The sequence below is a fragment of the Oryx dammah genome, unplaced genomic scaffold (genome assembly GCF_014754425.2).
Source record: "Oryx dammah isolate SB20612 unplaced genomic scaffold, SCBI_Odam_1.1 HiC_scaffold_12, whole genome shotgun sequence".
NCBI classification, from domain to species: Eukaryota; Metazoa; Chordata; class Mammalia; order Artiodactyla; family Bovidae; genus Oryx; species Oryx dammah.
The window spans coordinates 9,825,803-9,848,460 of record NW_024070196.1 but is presented as its reverse complement, the minus strand read 5'-3'; the positions used below and the strand labels follow the sequence as shown (position 1 = coordinate 9,848,460).

At 39.5% G+C, this 22,658-nt stretch overlaps 1 protein-coding gene across 2 annotated transcripts in view; it reads right to left on the bottom strand.

The window, feature by feature from the left end:
- NR3C2 (nuclear receptor subfamily 3 group C member 2) overlaps positions 1–22,658 on the bottom strand; it is a 428,013-nt gene that overhangs the window by 219,067 nt on the left and 186,288 nt on the right. The gene's annotated exons all lie outside the window — the stretch shown is intronic.

The following is a 22,658-nucleotide window of genomic DNA, read 5'->3' as shown; positions in this document are numbered from 1 at the left end:
CCATACCACATAGGAAATGAAGCCAAAACCTTCCTAAGAGGAGTAATGTATCAAGAATCCCCTATAGCAAAGCCTCTTCTCAGTACTAGGAAACCATAAACAATCTCATGTAAACTTTTTCTTCCTTCTCCTGATTTTGAGACTGTGTACCAAAAATATTATTTGCATTCTAGGTGAACAGGGAGGAGAGAAGTCTTGAACCAAGTCATCAAGAAAGTATTTTTGGTGTCAAAGGGCTATTGCAATTCTTCTCAACTCTCCTCACTTGGACTCAGATTGTATCTCAATTATGCCAGGTGAGAAACTCTCCCCTCTCCAAAACATTGCACAAATTAAAATAAATTCTTGTCTCTCTTGCCAGCAATTTCACCCTCTAAGCTCCTGCATTTTTTCCATGTTAACTTACCTAGGCATGTTCAATTCAGCTCATTGTGTTTACTGGTTTAAAGAGACAGGTGTGTGTGCGAAGTCGCTTCAGTTGGGCCCGATTCTTTACGACCCTATGGACTGTAGAGCACCTTCCCCCACCCTGCCCCAGATTCCTCCATCCATGGGATTCTCCAGGCAAGAATACTGGAGTGGTTGCCATGTGCTCCTCCAGAGGATCTTCCCGATCCAGGGATCGAACCCACATCTCTTATGTCTCCTGCATTGGCAGGCGGGTTCTTTACCACTGGCGCCACCTGGGAAGGGACATGGTCAACACTAAAAACAAGCCACACAGGTAACTATCTAAGGCGACTTTCATGGTTACAAACTGAAGGATTCCGTTTCGAGGGATAAATTTAACCCCTGAAGCAACAATATACATGGAATACTTTTTAAGGAGACTCTTCTCAAGATATATTACATATTCCTGTACTGGTTTATGGCACAATCTGAACAAAACAATTTTAAATTCTAATAAGGTCTCATGGCTCAGTGGCAGATGTGGCCCAGGCAAGTAATTTTTTCTTTCCTAGTCTACGTGCATTTATTGAATATCTACCCACAGGTCCTGTGAAAGGTCCTGAGGAAATAAATGAACTTCCCAGCTCCTGTCATCAAAGCTGGTGAAGGCGTGACGTATTATGGTATGTGCTTAGGTGTGGGGTAATATGGCGGCACAGCTTTCCATACCAGTAAGGGTGGGAATACACCAGTCAGAAGGCTTCCCCAAAGCCTTTCCAAGTTTTGAAGGATGATTAGACCTTAGCCAGACAAAGATGGGGCCGAGGAGGCAGAATGTGCAATATGAGCTGGAAGGCAAGAGAAATTTGAGCTGGACGTGCTGAGGAAATGTTGGGTAGATTTGTTGTATGTCACTATCATAATCTTGCTATCCAAGCTTTTGTCTCTAAGTTAAACAGCAGGGACATGAAAAAAAGACTCAAAGAAAACATATCAAAAGGCTAGAATGGTTAAGTTACCGTGATGATTTCTCTATTTTATGAATTAGCTAAAATGCGGTACTATTGCCTTGATGATTTTTTTTAATGATTTTATATGTTTTAACTACCTTCTCATCAAAAACAGATGAAGGAGCAAAGTGCCACTGCTCAAGCACTGTAGCATGACGGACTTTTTAGAAAACAACTTCTTAAATCAAGGGCTGAAATGATGTTCTCCAAAGTTGTTTCTCCTTCTGAGAAAAGTGCTCTTTATTATTTTTATTAGTGTCCTTTGACTTCTTTATGACATTCAAAACATTCCATTTCAGCACCAATAAATTCTTTGGCATATTAGCCAGTAAAACTCAATTCATACGCTGTCTGACTTTCCTATGCTGCACAGGGAAGTACCTGGAAGCCATAAACAATTAGAATATAGCTTAAAAGTCATTACTAGCATGTAAGTGCTTTTCTACAACTGCAAGCATACGTGGGATTTGCACTGAACATTTTCGTGAACTTTGGTCTGGGTCCTCAAACTTAAAAAGCCTCTTAACTTTAGTCTTTGGAACTCTCCTCTTCTCTCCAAACACATTTTCTTGGCAACTGCTATGGACTGAATTGTGTTCCCTGCCCACCCCAAATCTGTAAGTTGAAGTCCTGGCCCCTAGGGCATCAGAGGACAATCTTTTTTTAAAAATTGAAGTATAGGCGGTTTACAATGTTGTGTTAATTTTTGCTGAACACTAAAGAGACTCAGTTATACATGTATATATATTCTTTTCCACTATGGTTTATCTCAGGATATTGAATACCATTCCCTGTGCTCTTCAGAAGGACCCTGTTGTTTTCCCATTCTACATGTGATACTGACATCTGCTAACCCCAAATTAACAGTTCATCCTTTCCCTGCTGCTGCTAAGTCGCTTCAGTTGTGTCCGACCCTGTGTGACCCCATAGACGGCAGCCCACTAGGCTCCCCCGTCCCTGGGATTCTCCAGGCAAGAACACTGGAGTGGGTTGCCATCGCCTTCTCCAATGCGTGAACGTGAAAAGTGAAAGTGAAGTCGCTCAGTTGTGCCCGACTCTCAGCAACCCCATGGACTGCAGCCCCCCAGGCTCCTCCATCCATGGGACTTTCCAGGCAAGAGTACTGGAGTGGGGTGCCATTGCCTTCTCCTCATCCTTTCCCTAGCCCCCTCAAACCACAAGTCCATCCTTCATGTTTGTGAGCTGGTTTCTGTTTTGTAGATAGGTTCATTTTTTTGTCATGTTTTAGGGTACACATATAAGTGATATCATATGGTATTTGTCTTTCTCTTTCTGACTTACTTCATTTAGGATGATAATCCCTACTTGCATCCATGTTACCACAAACAGCATTAGTTTGTTCCTTTTTATGGCTGAGTAGTATACCATTGCATATATGTACTACAACTTCTTTATCCATTCATCTCTCAATGGGCATTCAGGTTACCGCTTCCATGTCTTGGCTTTCATAAACAGTGCTGCTATGAACATGAGGGTACAAAACACCTTTTGAATTACAGTTTTGTCTGGATATATGCCCAGGAGTGGGATTGCTAGATTGCATGGTAACCTTATTTTTAGTTTTTCACCTAAAACTAAATCTTATTTGGATTTAGTGGAATCTTATTTGGGAATACGGGCACAGCAGACATAGTTGGTTGAGATGAGGTCCTCATGGAGAAGGTGGGCCCTAATCCAGTTTGACTGATGTTCTTACTAGAAAGAGGACATTGGGGCACAGACACACACAGGCAGAATGCTATGTGAAGATGAAGGCAGTGATACTCTGACAAGCCAAGGCAGGCCAACAAACCACCAGAAGCTAGGAGAGAGGGGTGAAACAGATTCTCCCCCACAGCCTTCAGAAGGAACCAACTCAGCCTACACGTTAAGCATGGCCAAGCCTACCGAACCATGAAAGGCCTCATTTCTCTTATTTCAGCTACCTGATGGTGGTGCTTTGTTATGCAGCCCCAGCAGACCAATACAGCAACTTGGACTCATCCCTGACTCTTTACCTCTGTTTTCTTTCTCAATCTGTTATTTCTCTTTACTCTACCCTCAGAAAGCATACATATTTGGATCACTTCCCACAGTTCCTCTGGGACCACTCTAGTCCATGCCACCAACACCTCTTCCTGGGATGTGCAGAAGCCTGCTCACTGATCTTCCTGTCTGTCCTTGTCCCCCTCCTTCTCCTATAGCCAGAATGATTCTTATTTATTTCTTTGCTCATCCAAGGGCTTTCCCTTATACTCGGAGGAAAAGTCAGGGTCAGCCTATGACCACAGGGCCCCGGTATGGTCCCTATAACTTTACTAACCTTTCTCACATGCCTGCTGTCCTTCAGGAACACTGGTCTCCTTGCCAGACCTCAAACACACTGGACATGCACCCACCTCAGGGCCTTTGCACGTGTTGTCCTCTGTTCACCTAGATATGTATAACCCCTGCTTCTTCAGGGTTTCATCCAAATGTTATTTCCTCAATCAGTCCTTCCCTGACCTCTCTACTGAAACCATTTGTTCTTCTGAACCTCCTTCCTCTTTGGCTTTATTTTCTCCCTAGCACATGTCACCACTGAACATGTTGTCTATTTTCCTTCTTTAGTCTGTTTATTTTCCTCTTTATTTTGCTTCATTCACACAAGAAGGTAAATTCAACAGGGGCCTGCATCTGTGTCTGTGGTTCTTTGCCACTGTGTCCCCAGGGCATGGCACAGTCCTTGGTACATATAAGGCTCCTGCTTAACACTTGGGATAAATGAGTGGTCTAAGATGACTGGCCTTTTCACAACCATCATCAATTTTGAACTCCTACTGCACTCCTTACATACAAGAATGTGCTTGGTTCTTAACTCTCTCGAGAAAAGTATATAGTAGAACTGAATTAAGATAAAGTCAAAGAGAAGCATCAAAAAGATGCATTATGAATCCTAATTAAAACAATAATTTGGCCAATGACAGAATTAAAGCAAACCTGGGTTATTCTCCCTTCTTGTCTGCTGACATCTCTCAATTACAAGAGAGCCTCCACATACCTCTCGGCGGTGCTCGGTTCTTCGGTGTCTGTAATAGTCTACTGAGCTCACTCTATTTCTGAGGCTCTTTTCTCACTGTCTTGATCACCAGTGTAGATTTTCTTCAGTGTTCTACCTTTGAAGGTGAAGGTGAAGTCGCTCAGTCGTGTCCGACTCTTTGAGACCCCATAGATTGTAGCCTACCAGGCTCCACCATCCGTGGGATTTTCCAGGCAAGAATACTGGAGTGGGTTGCCATTTCTTTCTCCAGAGGATCTTCCCAACCCAGGGATCGAACCCGGCTCTCCCACATTGTAGGCAGACGCTTTACCGTCTGAGCCATTATTCTCATTTCTACAGTTTATCTCGATGATCTCATCTACTTATCCCAGCTCAGACAGCTCTCCTAATGAATGATTCCTGAAGTTTTACATTCAACTCCAACCTCTCCCCGATGTTCCAATTTTATGCATCCACTTCCTTTACAAAACTGCCCTGCCTCTGTCTTCTGGCTTCGAGAAGGATACTGCCATCTGCTAGGCACCCAGGTTGAAACATCCACTATCATATCCACTCAGTTACCAAGCCCTGCTGGCCCAGCCTTGACCCACCTCCACCACTTCGGACCCTCATCACTTCCTCAGGGTTCTCCCTCAACCCCAGCCTCCCTTCCAGTTCATTCCACGGTGGCTGACAAATGACACTTCCTGATACAGAGCTCTGATTCTTTCCAGGTTAGAAATAGTCCATCATCCCCGTGCCCAATACCACCATACACGGTAATGTTTGTGTGACTCTGCCTTATCGTGCACGTCCTCTCGTGCTTGTGCTCATCACACTGCAATCTCCCCATCCACGGGCTTGGGCACCACCATCTGTATACCCACCCCCAGTCCAACTCCTGGAAAACCCGTCCATCCTTCAAGGGTCCCTGATGTTCTCCCAGCAGGACACACACCCCTCTCTGTTCTCATGATTTGCTTTTGCATTTTGCTAATCCCCCTGCCTCAGCAGTCAGTCATCACTTCTGCCCTGACACTCCTGACTGGAGCACTCATCTTAAACCCTTGAGGGCAAAGACCTTGTCCTCTGCCTCTCTGTGCTCTATGCTGCCATTAGTGTCATGCTGAGACTGCTTATTGAATGAATGAAATCACAGCCTTAATCTCATCACAGCAGAACATAAATTTCCAAAAGGAGATTTTTACAGCAGGTAAATTAATGAGGCCAAGGTTATAGGTTCAATTCCCCTATGGTTCATTTAGCTTTGCACAGAGCAGGGAAAAAGGCATCCAGGGAGACAGACTATCCTCAAAAGCTCAGCAAGCCATCCCACATCCAAGTGCATTATTAACACAGAAGACAGGCCATAATGGGTGGAGGGGTCAGGAAAACTCCTGTCTCCACCGACATCCTATCATGTGATATCTCTGAAACTGAAAGATGGTACCTGGTTGGGAGGGTATCCATCCAGTTTTAGGAAATGCATTACCACATTTTGTAAGTGGGAACAGGGAGGAGAGGAAGTTTTTATCAGAACACAAAGCTCACTGAGTGACTCTGAATGTCAGAATTTCTTTATAGTATGCACAAGACATTAACATCTTATTACATCTAAACATCTTTATTGGATGTGAGCCCCAAACATACAGGGGTAAAGGCAGGAACAGGGACTTAGCAAGAAAGCCTCCTGTTCTCAGTTCAGCTTAGCCACTAACTGCTAAAACCTTAACAAAGCCACCTTCCCTCTTTGGGCTATAATTCTCACCATAAAAAAGGTTGAATAGGTGATCGCTAAGATCTTTTTTAAGATATCCTTTTAAGATAAAGATGAGCACAAAAGATAAATGGAACAGCCTGTCATAATAAAGTTTTATCCATAAAATGGACTTCAAGTTCAAATTATAGACAGTGTCCTATACAGCCATTTTTGCTCTGGTTCAGCAGAAAAACATCTACATGTAAAAACTTACTCTTTCTAGAATAGCTAATCCTATGGCACTTAAAATCTTACTTGCAGCTATATGAGTGCTATACTGACTTTGCTTGAAATTTCTGCATACATGTATGTACTCCACCTGCTAAAAACCATTTTAATATTAAAGAGTTGGGAAAATTTTCCCAACCTGGTCATTTTTGGTCTTGGTAATCAAAGAAATATTGTTCTCAGAAAGAATTTTATAATCAGACAAAGGTAATTCATAGGACTTAACACATACGTTGAAATATCATTAAAGCAGAAACGAGTGAGCATTGTATTTCCACTTGTAAAGACAAGTGTCTCTCTGGGAAATACAAGTAAGATGCAAGTATTTTCAGCACCAAATAGAACAGTTCTAATGATTCAGTGAAGAGTTGAAGAGGTTAATCAAAGGTTCATGCTGATTTTTGTGACAACTGGAAGGGGCTATACTAACCCATCATTAAAAACACTTACTGGGCTAGCTTTCTTCCCCAAATGGCTGGATGTTTGGGGAGAAGCAGTAAGAAGCTGTGCAAGAAAAAGGAACGTTTACTGATCAAAATATAACTGGAGTATCTGGCTGTGAATGGTAATGCACCATGTTCTGCTTTCCCAGGAATCACTGTGTTGTTTCCCCATCTTCTTAACAATTACCTAACAATACTGCAGTGATTGGTCCACTATTCAGTGACCAGAATTCTTCCTACAACAAGAACACTCTGTCTCATTTCCGAAGCCCACTCAGTAAGAATTAAGCAAACCTGTCTTTTGTACTTTCATTTAATCAGATAGATGCTTTTACCAACATCCCTAGCTGCTGAAAAGTTTCTTTCCATGGGCAATCAATTCAAGCATTCATTCAGCAATCTAGAGCAAAGTGAAAATTCGGAGGCATATGCAAATAATACTTCAAGGAACATCTTTCTATTGCTGGTGTCTAAATTGTTCATTAATTGAGCTATTCATTGAAAGCCTGACGTGCCCCGCCTTTTTTAGGCACTCGGATGAATGAGAAAATTCCTATTCTCATGGAGTTTTTACCACAGTAGGAGAAAAAGGCAATACAGAAATAAGGAAATAAATTCAGATAGCGGTAAGTGTTTTGAAGAAAATGACAGAGGTCAAGATTGGACAGGGCACTGGAGGGTTAGGATTCTTTAGAAAGGTAGCCTGTGAAGGCTGCTTTGGGGAGAATGAAAGGACACAGGAGCCGACTGTGCAAAGGTGACAAAGAAGGGAAGAGAAAGTGTGAAGTCCCGGAGGTAGGAATGCATATGACATGGTCCAGAGATGGAAATGTGGCTGCAAGGAGGCAGGGAGATGGGAGGAGGTAGGAGTGGGGCCCAGGAGGACAGAGAGGGACCACACGGGTCTCCAGGGCTGTGACGATGACTCAGGGTGCTATTTTCAGCACCGTCACGAGGGATGTGAATATTGAGATGTTTTAAGCAGAAGGGTAACATGATCTGAGTGACATTTAAAAATCAGACTTTGGCTGCTGCCTGGAGAATGGACTACAGGAGTGGGTGATGCTGGAAGTGGGGAGACCAGCTACAACAACTCCGGCAATTATCCAGGCAGGAGATGATAACAGCTTGGATTGAGCTTAAAGGAGTGAAGACAGTGAGAAATGGCTTTTTCATTCTTAAAGTAGATGGTACTGACCAGACTTGCAGAAAAATTATATGCTGGTGCTATTTATATTTACATAGTGGAGTGAAGAGCAGTTTTGGTGGTTCAGGGGAGTTTGTTTTGGACCTGACCGTGGTAAAACAGCATCAGTATGTTCTGTTCCTATTTTTGTAAATAATACAATAGCAATAATATCAAATGATAATCTACCCATAGAAAAAACTGGGAGCAAGCATATCAGGTTACTTAACCATTCTGGGCCAGTTCTGTCATTTGATAAGCAGTGATAACAAGTCGTACCTTATAGGGTTCTTACATATTAAATGACTCAAAACAAATATATATATATATGTGTGTGTACATACATTTTGTTTTAGGACTTCAATTTTTATTGTAAAAAAATACAAAGTATTTTGTCAAAGTATTTTCTTTTCCATCATGGTTTTTATTACATGATAATGAATATAGTTCTTTGTGCTATACATTAGGATCTTGTTGTTTAGTTTGTATATACTAGTTTGTATCTGCTAATCCCAAACTTCTAATTTATCCTTCCCTCACCCCCTTTCCCCCTGGTAATCGTACATTTGTTTTATAGGTCTACGAGTCAATTTCTGTTTCATAAATCAGTTCATCTGTATCATATTTTAGATTCCACATATACATGCTATCATATGGTATTTGTTTTTCTCTGACTTACTTCATTTTGTATGATAATCTCTAGCTCTATCTATGTTGCTGCAAATGGCATTATTTCATTCTTTTCTATGGCTAAATTAATCAGTATACTCAAGAGCACTTACAACACTGTCACACATTTAGTGGTATTTAAATTCTGGCCAGTATAAATCGGTATTACAGAGACATTATTACTTTGCCAATAAAGGTCCATCTAGTCAAAGCCATGGTTTTTCCAGTAGTCATGCATGGATGTGAGAGTTGGACTATAAGGAAAGCTGAACACCGAAGAATTGATGCTTTTGAACTGTGGTGTTGGAGAAGACTCTTGAGAGTCCCTTGGACTGCAAGGAGATCCAACCAGTCCATTCTAAAGGAGATCAGTCCTGGGTGTTGATTGGAAGGACTGATGTTGAAGCTGAAACTCCAACACTTTGGCCACCTGTTGTGAAGAGCTGACTCTTTTGAAAAGATCCTGATGCTGGGAAAGATTGAGGGCAGGAGGAGAAGGGGACCACAGAGGATGAGATGGTTGGATGGCATCACTGACTCAATGGAATGAATTTGACTAAGCTCTGGGAGTTAGTGATGGACAGGGAAGCCTGGTATACTGCAGGCCATGGGGTCACAACAGTCACATCAGTGACTGAACTAAACTAATTATTGACTGGCACAGTAACAGAACTACAGATAATTCTACTTTTCTATATCATATTTTTCTGTACTGCTGTAAATTTATACAAGCATGCATAACATTGGTTAGCAGCAGGAAAAAAAGGTTTTTAAAAATACAGTATAAGAGAATGGTACAACAATAACCATACTGATTATTTATTGTATAGACAGTGTCCTGTGTGAATACAAACTCAAGCATCCATTTTAAAAATTCTGGTTCCTCTCTTTCTATACATGTAACTGGGAACAACCCCATAAAGTCATTAGGATAAACAATTACTGAGATTGAAACATATACTTTTTTATATAAAGAAAAATAAATTTAAGAATCTGGGGAACACTCAGTATACAAAAAATACATTTCAAAAACAAATCAACTCTTAATAACTAGTTTACTAAAATCCTTATTTTCATCTACACACAAATCAGGCAAAAAAACCATTTTTTTGCTATTTCCTTTTGTTTTAATAAACACATATTTTGAGTCACAATTTTTAACCTGAGGTATCTCATTGTAGTTTTCCCATTATTTAGGAGGAATGTTTGGGAATGATTCTTGTGGTCTACTTTCTTTAATGGTATTATTTTTGACAATAAGATCATTAATGTCTCAGGAGATGATTCATCACTAAATAAGATTCCTTCTCTTAAGATACAATTCATAGTGCACCGTATCAGTTCAGTCGCTCAGTCGTGTCTGACTCTTTGCAACCCCATGAACCACAGCACACCAGGCCTCCCTGTCTATCACCAACTCCCGGAGTTCACCCAAACTGATGTTCATTGAGTCGGTGATGCCATCCAACCATCTCATCCTCTGTCGTCTCCTTCTCCTACTGCCTTCAATCTTTCCCAACATCAGGGTCTTTTCAAAAGAGTCAGCTCTTCACATCAGGTGGCCAAAATATTGGAGTTGCAAGCTTCAACATCAGTCCTTCCAATGAACACCTAGGACTGATCTCCTTTAGGGTGGACTGGTTGGATCTCCCTGCAGTCCAAGGGACTCTCAAGAGACTTCTCCAACACCACAGTTCAAAAGCATCAATTCTTTTGAGTTCAGCTTTCTTTATAGTCCAACTGTCACAACCATACACGACCACTGGAAAAACCATAGCCTTGACTAGACGGACCTTTGTTGACAAAGTAATGTCTCTGCTTCTTAATGTACCATAAAGTGTACCACAAAGTGTACCATAGACAGGAATTAAATAATTGGTTCACCTCTTCCAGTCTCAGGTACATAAATAAAATTTACAGATACAGTTACCATACAGCTACCTGATACGGAAACTTCAAGGATATGAATAGTTTGGAAAAGAAAATGTAAAGCACAATAATGGCTGATTAGTCTATTCAATTTACTTTTGTTTGTTTTCACAACAGTTTACACCATTAGTAATATTCACTACAGTGGCTCTGTTTAATAAGGTAAGTATTTTCTACACACTAAATTTCATTTAAGTGAATGCAATTTTCCCTTAAAAGATTTAAAATAATAGTTAACAGAGGGTAGCTTCAGCACAGCAGGGAAGTATTTTGGTAGAGATCTAAAAGGAAGAAAAAGGCAAGAATATCTTGGATTATAGGAAGCTTAAGCCCACCCTAATATTTGCAAAATTTCATTTTAAAGATGAGAATCTATGTTAGAAGGGCATTCAAGTGACTTTTTATCCTTCAATTATGGCTAAACAAATTCACATTTGATCAAAATATGCAAAATCTATTTTTGGGAAATAGGGAAAACATTTAAATCTAGCTGAAAATGTATGTTCTAACAAAACAAATGATCAAGTGTAATTATTGGCCACTATACAGTTAATGAATCATTTTATTCAAATGATTTTTTTTTTTTTACTAAACAAAAGCTATGTGAAAGTACTTCTGAGAGCACAAAGATAGCAAATGGGTTTTATTCTCAATGAATTTACACTCTAGGTAAGACCTGGAGACTGGTAAATACTAAAGTCACTGTGTAATAGCCGTCATCCATAGCTTAAAAAAGGCTTCCATGATAGCTCAGTTGGTAAAGAATCTACCTGCAATGCAGGAGACCCTGGTTTGATCCGTGGGTCAGGAAGATCCACTGGAGAAGGGATAGGCTACCCACGCCAGTATTCTTGGGTTTCCCTTGTGGCTCAGCTGGTAAAGAATCCACCCGCAATGTGAGAGACCTTGGTTTGATCCCTGGATTGGGAAGATCCCCTGAAGAAGGGAAAGGCTACCCACTCCAGTCTTGTGGCCTAGAGAATTTCACGACTGTCCATGGGGTAGCAAAGAGTCATACATGACTGAGCGACTTTCACTTTTCATGGCTTGAAAAGAAATCATAATCCACAGAGAGTCCAATAACTTGCAGTTGGGTTGAAGGAAAACTTCATGAAGAAACTGGGCAAGGTGAAAATAAGCTAGACCAAGAAAAAAGTCCAGACAAGGAGAAATGCACTGGAACCGAGAACTCGATGAGTTATACCCTGACAAATGTGGAGAAAGGCCCAAATCACGAGTCTCTAAGACCAGAGTCAGCAGCTAGAGATGACTCTAGGAACACGAACTGAAACACCTGGTAGACAATTAAAAGAGTGACATGGAAAATAAAGAGAGATGGGTACAAAGATCTACCACATTGACAGACACTAACTGACTGATGACAACTTTAATATGTACGATACAGACAATGGCAGCAAAAAGGGCTGATAAATAGGAAGAAAACTAAGGACCACTGAATAGAGGAAGCAGTTGAAGAAGAGAAAGGTTGGGACATACTAAAGAGGTAGTGACTTTTTGAGATTGGGAACTCTAGATTTCATTCATGGAACAATGAATGAAGTCACCCAGGCAAAAGGTGAAATTAGGAGAAAAGAAGGTCACAGATGGAAATCTGCAGAAAACACATTTCTGGTTAGGTGGGGAAAGAATTTGCTAACAAACCTGAGGAAGGAAGACCAAAGAGGCAGGAAGGAGAGGATGCAGCGTCTTGGAATCAAAGGGAGGAGATCAAGAAGGGCGGACCAGCAGTGTTTGATGCCATCAAGGGAACAAGACTAAAGGTGGACAGCTGGGATGTGGTCACTGTTGACCTTAGTGATGGTGGTTTTTCCTGCATATGTAAGATACACATATAAGCCTTACGAAAGAGAATCTTCATCTTCTCTGCTAAGAAGTTTCCACATTTAGGGAAATTGTTTTTTTTCATAAAACTATTACCTGGTAACTTGAGCACATAAGAAGTCTCTAAAGCTCTAACACCAAATCATCTCCAGAAACACTTATTGAGCATATATATGCCATTAGTGTTTGCTAATACAATGACCAAGTATATGTGCTAAAAAATGCGTCCACATTTTATTTTGCCTCTGTAATCACTGGCATGTGTGTTTATTTACATTATAAGTTAGTAAATGTATTTAGAATCCCCATAGAAGGAATCATGAGCTAATCACACAATCAATGGGTCAGTACTTTATAAAGTATGTTTGAAGGAGATTACCTCCAAGTACTTGCTTGAGTGTAAAGTTATTATTTTAAGAAGATTATCACAAACTGCTTGCTTGACTTTTTAATTACAGTGACTTTGCTTTTGAAACATACTATAAACAGAAATAGACTTGCAGACTTACAAAACAAACTTATGGTTACCAAAGGGGAGGGATAAATAAGGAGGTTGGAATTAACTATATGCTGTACTAGATATAAAAATAGATAACCAACAGGGACCTACTGTATAGCACAGGGAACTATATTCAATATTCTATAACAATCTATATGGGAAAAGAATCTGAAAGAGGATGAATATATGTATACATACAACTGAATCCCTTTCTGTACACCTGAAACTGATGCAACACCGTAACTAGCCTCCAATATAAAATAGAAATTAAACTGAAAAAGTAAACAAAAATAAAAATTGTGAGAAAACAAACATACCTTAAGTATTAAACCCGATTTAAGTTTTTTCCCTGAATTACGCTAAGACCCGGACTTAGAGGCCGTTGCAGCGGCCTGAGACACTGAGCTCTGACGGCCCTGGGCCGAGCTATGGGTCCTGAGCCTGAGTCAGTTAGAAATTACTGAGTTCAGTGTGCTTATCACATTTGCAGGAAGTTGATGGAAAAGCATGCTTCATTGTGGCCTTTCTGAGTAACAGAATATGGCTTCTTTTTATAAATTTAAGTAATGAGTCCAAAACTCCAGCTGTTTTTTCTCTGAGTTGCCTTCAATTCTAGAAATAATCGTTTCCATCGCCACTGGTATTGCTCTCTGATTTGCCAACTTGATTCAGCTATGACCGCTGCGATGTAAGACTCATATGTAAGTTCACAGAGGTTTTGCAAATGGCACCTTGTATGCTACCTGCCTCATACTCAGGATTCTCACATGGGATAGAGAGGTAGCCTTCATTATTTCAACAACTTACATGTGACAGATTTAGAGAAGCTCATTGCAAAATCTATAAATTAATGACAATGTTCTAGCACTTTTCCTGACGGGGTACCATGCCATATTTACTTCAAATCTACTCAATGTCTGATTTTGAGCAGAGTTATCACCCTTGAAATATTCAAAGTAGCATCTTTTTTACATTTAATTTTTATTTTATTTTGATTTACAATGTTGTGTTAGTTTCAGGTGTAGAGCAAGGTAATTGATTCAGATATACATATTCATATATCTATTCTTCTTCAGACTCTTTTCCCATATAGGTTATTATAGACTATTGAGTAGAGTTCCCTGTGCTATACAGTAGGTCCTTTGTGATCATCTATTTTATAAACAGTAATGTATATATATTAATCTCCATCTCCTAATTCATCCCTCCTACCCACCTTTCCCCTTTGATAATCATGAGTTCGAAAACAGCATCTTAGTACAACATCAAACGTCTGAAGAAATGTTTATATTAACTGAATCAAATCAACTGAATTCAAAATCATTAGAATGGGAGTGATTAAGGGTTTCATTTGTTGAGCCAATACTTGCTGCCAAGTTTTCATCTTTACCATCTCAGTGTCTGAATAATCAATGAGGTATCATCATTTGAGAGTTAAGGGGAAAAAATGAAAAATAAATCCCAAATAATAAGCTTTATTATCTTAGGGTTAATTCTATAATTGTGAAATGACATCACTGCATTCAGATAAGCTGAATACCTGAAATGATCTTTCAATAAAGGTATAAGGAATCTATCAGGAAAAAAAAAATCTTTCCCATTCATACCTTAGCTTTTAACAGGCAAAAAAAATATGTCCCTTTTCAAAACACTAATGAATTTTTCTAGTTACGAGGGTTTTCTTCATGGGAGCCTAAGTCTAACCACACAAAAAAAGAGCCACTCTGTCCTCATTCTGCTTGAAGGCAGGGTGACTGGGGGCTGCTCCTGTCTGTAGACAGCACCACAAAGAGAGGTTTGGTCAGAGCTGCAAAATGCTGATCAAGGAAATGACAGACCTCACAGATAAGCTCTGAAAAGAAGGCACGTGTGCACAGACAGCTCAAGAGGAACACACGTACCCTTGAACATGCAGGAATCTTCTGCTGTGCAGGTATTCTTCATTAGCAATGCCCTCGGAAGAAAATGACAGAGGCTTTAAGTTGGAGCCAGCATAGGGCACTAGTCAGTAGACTTGGTGACTGCATCTGCAAAGAAATTCAGAGGCGCCCCGTCGACCCCGCCCCCATAGTCTTCAGCACCCAGGGATCAATGCTATACTGTTCCATCAAAAGTTGCCTATGCTCGCCTTGAAGTTCCCTACAGAGCTCTCTTTCAAATTTCTCCCACTCAAGCACAGTTTGCAGGATTAAGCCATGTGAAATTGCTGTGCTATGTTTTTTACCTGCAATTCAGGCATTTCTTACAGTTTCATTTAACACATTTCTGCCACAGGCTTTAATGATAAAACTAGGGTCTATCACAGTACAGCATTTCCAAATCAATAAAATGATCGTCTACTCTTACGTGGGCAACAGCATTCTATTAAGCATGGTGGTCTCAGGTCTTCAAAGCAACACACTCAAGTATTGAAGTGAACTTTAATATTGCTTATTCCAATTCCTTATTGCTTATTCCACACCCAGACCACTGAGTTTCCTTCCATTATCATATAACCCAGCAATCTTGGCTATAATTTTTAAAAAAATGTTGTGTCATACTTTGTTCATTTTTGTTCTGATCAGTTTCATCCCTTTTACTTTTTTTCAGGTGAAATGCTAGTTTAAAAAAGTTAATAAATAAAACTGCATGCTCATTTCCTGACCTAACATGAACAGAACAATGACAGAATCCTGTGTACTTTCTTTGGGGATTTATTATTCTTAGGGTTTGATGTTTGGGGCTGTTTCTTTGATTGCCTCCCTCCAAAAACACATGATGCCCAAGGTTTCAGAAAGGCTGCCTTTTGGCTAGCAAAGATCATATGCACCCATGTGCTGACTCAATGTTGCTCCATGAGGTACATAAAAAAACAAAGGGACATAAAAATGCATGATTTATTTATTTCATGAGCAACCGTTTTGTTCAGGTATCTTGTAAGCTACTTTAATCCTAAGGGAAAAAAAAAAAGGAAAAAATATCTACCAAACACTCTGCTTGTTCTTCCTTTCCTTTCTAGCTCTGTCTTCTGTCTCACTTCCTCTGTCTAACCCCACTATTGTACATATTTTGGCTTTGAGAAAAAAGCTACTACCATCATCAGAGATGTAAGTATATTTGGTCTTCATAGAACAGACGTTAGCATTTCCCTGGTGGCTCAGCAGTAAAGAATCCACCTGCCAATGCAGGAAACATGGGTTCAATCCCTGGGTTGGGAAGATCCCCTGGAGAAGGGAATGGCTACCCACCCCAGTATTCTTGCCTGGAGAATCCCAAGGACAAAGGAGTCTGGTGGGTTACAGTCCATGGGGTCACAAAAGGGTCGGACATGCTTAGCAACTAAACAACAACAACGCAAACACTAAACGTGCTTAAATATTTACATTGAAAGGGTCATTTAGATATTTGCCAGTAGTGGACCCAGCTTTTCCTCTAGCTACCTCACTTATCCTTCCTTCCTCATTACCTCCAGGTCTCTTTCCAAGCCCAGAGGTCATGTGCTGTGAGCAATAAGGTGCTGAACAGCTGATCCGTCCCTCCTTTCATTCACTCGACAGCGTTGCTAAGCACCTAGCATATGCCAGCATTGTTCTAAGTCCTTGACCAGTTATCAAAATCCACTAAAAGCCCCACAATTTGAAGTCATGTTCTTGGACAGGAATGAGGGTGGTGTGGCCAGGGGAGTGGACAAATCTCTCCTGGAAAGTAGAGGAATACTGATATATGTATTAACTTCTGTGTCCATGTGAAATTATTTTCCTCACTCTTACAAAATATATCAAGCTTGCTTGAAAGAGTGCTTCCTCAAACGCAAGAAAAATCAAAATGACAAGCCTAGATTCAGCTAACTCAGTGTAACTTTTGCTTCTTAAAACTGAGATGAGAGATGTGAGATTAAAGAAAGTGCCCCCAAGAGTACTGAATCAGGATTTAAATACACACTTTCACTGTTTAGTCATGGTGTGTGTGTGAAAATGCCTTTGGAATTTAAGTAAATATGCCAGTCTTTCTTGCTTTCAGTGAAATGTGGTTGTCCTTCAAATAAAAGGTACTCATATTTTTACAGTTGGCATTAATACTCCATTTAATTATCTTCCAAGGTTGTGAAAATCTGTACTTGGCGAAAGACAACTGTTAACTTGCACCAAAATAACTTTTATCATTTTCCTGATGTTCTTAAAAGCAATCACAGAAGTATTTCCCAAAAGTTTAAAAAAATCAAGTTAGGCTTTTGCTTTTGGAATGGATCTGAGAAAAGATGAAGCAGGTTTTTAAAATGAGGCAAATGGCATTGATATCAAAGCAAATGTGACATTGTTTAGTGGTCAGAAGTAGTTCCACCAAAGCTGGTGAAAAACATTTCAGAATGCCTAAAAATAGTGATGAAAGGTGGTGATGTTGAGGAAGGGCGTTCCTCTGGTTTTAACAGCAACAAGGCAAGAGGCAGTGGACAAGTCGCTTAGATCTATCTTGCTTCAAAAATGTCTCCATGTCAACTACTGCTGGAGGAGGAGAAACAGCCGGATGGCCGTGATACCACCCTGATGACTGATCGTCAGAGGTCTGAGGCAATGCGTGGCCTTTCTCTATTACAGGGAATTCCCTACAATAAGATTTACTAAGCCTCCTATATTTTATCTCAGTGCCACAGAACTAGGATGTCCCAACTTGATTTCAAGGACACTGCATATATCCTCTTTCAAAACGGGACCATAAATACCTGTTTGTAATAAAAACTTAAAAATCTGAATCAGTATTCCCTTTCTAGAGCTTGAAACACTCTACCAATCTCTTTGGTAAAGATTAATATAAAATATTTTCAAATAGAGGGAACATAATATAGATGTGTTTGAAAGTGGGAGTATTAGTCACTCAGTCAGGTCTGACTCTTTGCAACCCCATAGACTATAGCCCTCCAGGCTCCTCTGTCCATGGGATTCTCCAGGCAAGAATACTGGAGTGGGTTGCCATGCCCTTCTCCAGGGGCTCTTCCCCACACAGGGATCGAACCTGGGTCTCCTCCATTGCAAGCAGATTCTTTCCTGTCTGAGCCATTGGGAAGCCCATCACAGTGTTGGGACAGGTAAACCCTATGGTGTCAAAGTCTGCCTCACCTAGGGAGCCTCCCCAGCTTCCCCAGGGGCACTGGAGCCCTGCCTGCCCTGCCCTCAGCCCAGACCAACAAGCAGCAAAAGACAGGCCAACATGTTCAAGAGGCAGGAGGAAGCCGGTGCATGGGAAAAACGGCAAGTTAATGCAGGTAAGAAAGGCAGGAGAGAAAAGCTCTAAAAAAATAAAAGCATGTAGCATAAACTTTCCAAATATGTTAAGTGTTTGAAGGGAACTACAGTTAAGAACAGATGGACAAGACAGCCAAAGAGACAAGGGGAAATAATTTATTGGAGTTCTAGAAGGGTGGGTATATACAAGTTTAGTCAGGATAGTTACCCAGACATAGTCTGCATTTCCAAGGAAAATAATGGTAGGAATTGATCTGAGACAGAGGGAAACATAATTCTGAAATATGTGTTCAAGTTCACTGTTTATCTTCTGGGCAGAGAAGACTATTTGTTTATTGAAATCATTATAGCCATACTAAATGGAAAGATCATGATAAAGTGATAATGTAAGAAGTTAAAAGCAGAAAAAAGGATGTGTTAGGATAGAAGAATTTTCCACCATGTTTGTAAAGTAAGAATATAATTTTGTGAATTCTAAAATAAAGTTAAAAATTTGGTTCACTTTTATTTTCAAGATTTAAATTATAGAAGCACACAGGAGTTTATGAGGGATTAAAATTGCTATAAAGTAGATTATGCTAACCTTATATCATAAACCATATGAAAAATATAAATTACGTAAAGAAGTAATGTATGTATGTAAAATGTACTTACGTATGTGAAATTAAAATGAAAATAATTACCATAAGCCACGCATACAACTAATAAGAAAATCTGGATTTTTATAAAAGTCAACAGAATCCAAGCAACTCTGAACAAACTTCTAATTCAATTTATAATCCCTAAAATAGGGGAAAGTATTTCAACAGGCTTATTTAAATAAACCATTATATATTAATAATATAAAATTTGATTGTAATAGACATGGGATAATTTGGTTTGTGGGATTTCACAGTCCTACTTGATTATTATTCATAAACTTCTTTTTCCTTAAACAAGTATGAAAATCATCCTAAAATAAACAGAGTGTAGCGAACTCAATGGAAAATTTTCCCCTCATCAGAACCTTACAATCCTTACTGTAAACATCTGAGGAGCGCCTTAATGTGTTTCACCTGGGAACAGGGAGTGGGCAAGGAAGCGCACGGGGGTGAGGTGCTATTTGGTTGGTGATTTCCTGTTAACCACTGAAATTCTGCATACAAATTAGTAATTGGGGGCTCTGATTAACTTGGACCTATTTAACTGTGTGTTTTGGGGGTGTTTTTAAAATGCACACAACTGTGATGTAAGGGGTCCTGTGACGTGCATTTTATAGATCCTGAAGTTGACCCAGAATCTAGTAATGAGAGACCAAAGATAGGGGAGTTTACACTTATTACTCACAGTTGAAAAAAATTTTAAAGATCTAGTTTTAGAGAGCTAAACAAATAATGGCATCACAGTAACAGAGGGACAAGTACTTCCCCTTCCTAACAATAGGTACAGTCCTAGCAAACCTCACCCAAAACCAGAGGAAAGATCACCGTATGGTTTTGTGACTGGATGTGTGACGGGATAAAATAGATAAGGATGGACACCCTCCTCTCCCCACAATTAGCAATATAGGCTGTTCCTGAGAAACGAATACCATTCATTCACAAGGGTACCACAATTTCCTATTATTTGTTCAAGAGAAACAGTGGTAATATTGTAAAGAGTTACTATATTTCTTTTATGTCATGAAATGATTTACTGCTGAGTTATAACATTAAATCATAACCCAGTGATAAATTTCTCTTTTATAAACAATTTCAAGGATACTGACAGCCACTTTTAACTCTAGTTAAAATAACTAATTACTAATAATGTTTATACATTATTTCAAGTAAGATAAAGACTGATCGTAATTTACTATGTGTTGACTTGATAATACCATCTAATAAATTTGTTTCACTTGATCTTTAGAAGTAAATATCCAATTTCTAAAAGGCATGAAAATATTCATAAATAATAGTTTTTGGATTGTTAATAATCAAACATTTTAGGGGAATTAGATACATACTAGAAACTTAAAGATCAGTATTCACCTCACTTTTTGATAAGTATTAGCATAAAATCCTACAAAACGGAATATTTTCATATTAAAAGTTTAAATTTCAGTTCTGAAAGAATTCTAGTCTGTTATGTTGTAAAATTAAGCAAAATAATGAATACCCAAAGAAGACATTTAAAGACTATTAAAACAATATCAATCATTGCTATATGGAAAATAATATGTCCTGGGATCATCGTGGCTATGTGTCGTCCTCATAGGCATACAAGGCATACCACATGATTTTAAATATTACAATAAAGTATCTAAACATCCTCAAACTAATCGACATTGAGACCATATGTGTTCTTTTATTTAGGCCATAAAGTTCAAGCACGTAACAGGAAATAAAAGTTTTACAAATGGAGCCGAATTTAGAATAATCCCCACCTTTGGAAGCCTGCCTCCATTCCCTACCATCTCAGCACTCCGGCTACAAATCCTGTGAGCTTTGTGACAGCGGCTACCCTAGTGACCCAAAGCCTATTGGAAAGGTCAAGACTTGAGAAGGTAGGAAACACCTCTATACCTATAGAACCTCATAAAATAAAAGTCCACAACTTCAGTCATTCTCTAAATTACCTTCCTGGGAGCCCAGGTGTATTTTCTAAAAGGAAATGAAAAAAAAGATTCCTAGCATTTCAGAATGGAACTCTATGCTATGGATTAACATTATGTGGTTAAGGTACTATCTTTAAGGACACGCTCCAAAAGACCTATGGAATCAAGTTTTGAGATATAACTTATTTTATAAGTTGAAAACTGCTTGCATTCAGATTGGCTAAATAATGCGTAAAAATTTCAGAAGATCCTGGTCTGATTACAGATGATGTCTTGGGAAGACTGAAAATGCACCCATGAACATAAATAAAAAACATGTTTTTTTAAAAAGTTTTGGATAATACCTGGCTCTTCTCCCCTACCACAGCCCAAACACTTCACTTCTCAAGAAAGCTCAGGATTTCTTATGACCTTGTCAGGAAATAAGTCCTTAAGAAACTTGATACCTATTGAGAACTACACTGAATTTCTAAACATAAAATACATGTATACACAGATATAACACATGTAGATTACCATATTTCATGCTACCATGTAAACAAATGTGTATTTTCTAAAGTGAAAACTACTATATATATTTAAAACATTCTGGCTTTATCTTGAATTTTAAACCCAAGTACTGTCAGATATGCAGATGACAGCACCCTTATGGCAGAAACTGAAGAAGAACTAAAGAGCCTCTTGATGAAAGTGAAAGAGGAGAGTGAAAAAGTTGGCTTAAAGCTCAACATTCAGAAAACGAAGATCATGGCATCTGGCCCCATCACTTCATGGCAAATAGATGGGGAAACAGTGGAAAGAGTGGCTGACTTTATTTTTTGGGACTCCCAAATCACTGCAGATGGTGTCTGCAGCCATGAAATTAAAAGACGCTTACTCCTTGGAAAGAAAGTTATGACCAACCTAGACAGCATATTAAAAAGCAGAGACATTACTTTGCCAACAAAGGTCCGTCTAGTCAAGGCTATGGTTTTTCCAGTGGTCATGTATGGATGTGAGAGTTGGACTGTGAAGAAGGCTGAGAGCCAAAGAATTGATGCTTTTGGACTGTGGTGTTGTAGAAGACTCTTGAGAGTCCCTTGGACTGCAAGGAGATCCAACCAGCCCATCCTAAAGGAGATCAGTCCTGGGTGTACTTTGGAAGGACTGATGTTGAAGCTGAAACTCCAATACTTTGGCCACCTGATTCAGAGTGCTGACTCATTTGAAAAGATCCTGATGCTGGGAAAGATTGAGGGCAGGAGGAGAAGGCGACGACAGAGGATGAGATGGTTGGATGGCATCACCGACTCAATGGACATGAGTTTGGGTAAGCTCCAGGAGTTGGTGATGGACAGGGAGGCCTGGCGTGCTGCGGTCCATAGGGTCGCAAAGAGTCAGACACGACTGAGCGACTGAACTGAACTGTCAAAGGGGGGGAAAAAATCAAGACTGATTTCTTGGCTGTAACTAAATTTTACCCTACCATGTTGGTGGAACTATTTCAGAAATTGCTATGCAAAAACAAAAATTGATTACATTAGACCAAAACTTGGTGGAGAACAGAACACTAAACGAGCACAATCTTTCATTCCTTTTCTTCCTATTACTGGAAGTACTATAATCATCAAGAATGTGCATTGTATGCCAGACTTATGGAAAGACCAAACAATACAGTCTAAAGACTCATGACAAACAATCAAAAAATAAAATATGAGTAGTGCCTGGCTGTACATCTTCTAGCTCAGACTATCAACCATACAGGGGGCAGAGTATTTACAAAAAGGTAATGTACATGTTGATAACCATGTACACAAACATAAAATGTGTCTACTTTCCTTGATACAGGATCAACTAAGACTTTAATTGGAGTCAAATCAAGCACTGCCTCCATTACCCACCATACTCTGT